This window comes from Bacillus rossius, chromosome 10 (genome assembly GCF_032445375.1).
Source record: "Bacillus rossius redtenbacheri isolate Brsri chromosome 10, Brsri_v3, whole genome shotgun sequence".
Lineage (NCBI taxonomy): Eukaryota > Metazoa > Arthropoda > Insecta > Phasmatodea > Bacillidae > Bacillus > Bacillus rossius.
In genome coordinates, this window is record NC_086337.1 from 20,846,801 (window position 1) to 20,847,612 (window position 812).

The window sequence follows — 812 nt, forward strand, 5'->3', positions numbered from 1 at the left end:
TTATATACTACTTTATTCTCGCAAGTACAGCATAAAAAATAGAACACGATCTAGTACGGTTTCGGCTAAGACTGCGGGTATGAAAACTTTTATGCCCATCAGAGACATACCCCTTGGAATAGTGCTGGAATGTTACCTGCACGAGAGCAGGCGCGCTAACAGAACTTGGGTATGAAAACTGCTAAGGGAATGGGTATCGTGCGGAACTGGCTTTTAACAACCTATTGCCTGAATTCCCGAAGGACATCCGGGAGAACTGGTAAAAAAAAAAAAATCTTACAATAAACTTGTTCTTGCCCATGACAGAAAAAATACGTGTATGACAAACAACCTTTCAGGGTGCAAGGCAGATCTCCAGTATAACGTCATTCACAAATGTCTAGCAAACTTATATTTTTAATGAATTGGTCCCTAGCCGAATCTGTGTTTCTTAATACAAGCTAGCGTTGGACTAGCGAACCTAATTACAGATGAAAATGTGACCTCAGCGCACATCTCCCATTGAAATAAATCACACCATAACATATTTTGAGCTGTGTATCCTCCGCTCCTTCTTACAGGAGACGTTACCAACGAACATTTTCATTGGCATATCTGAGAATCTATCAGATGCTTTTAAAAATCCTAGATCGCAGTTAACGTCCCAAAAATTCAATATTATTAAGTTCTAAGTAGTGCCAACAATGTTCAAATGTATATTTATGGAGTGTTAAGTTTTTAACATATTATGTTGTTATTTTTTTAGTTAGTTTACGTACCTTTCCTGTAGTTTGAGGTACCGCGGGCAAGTTTTTCGATAACAAAGATTTAAA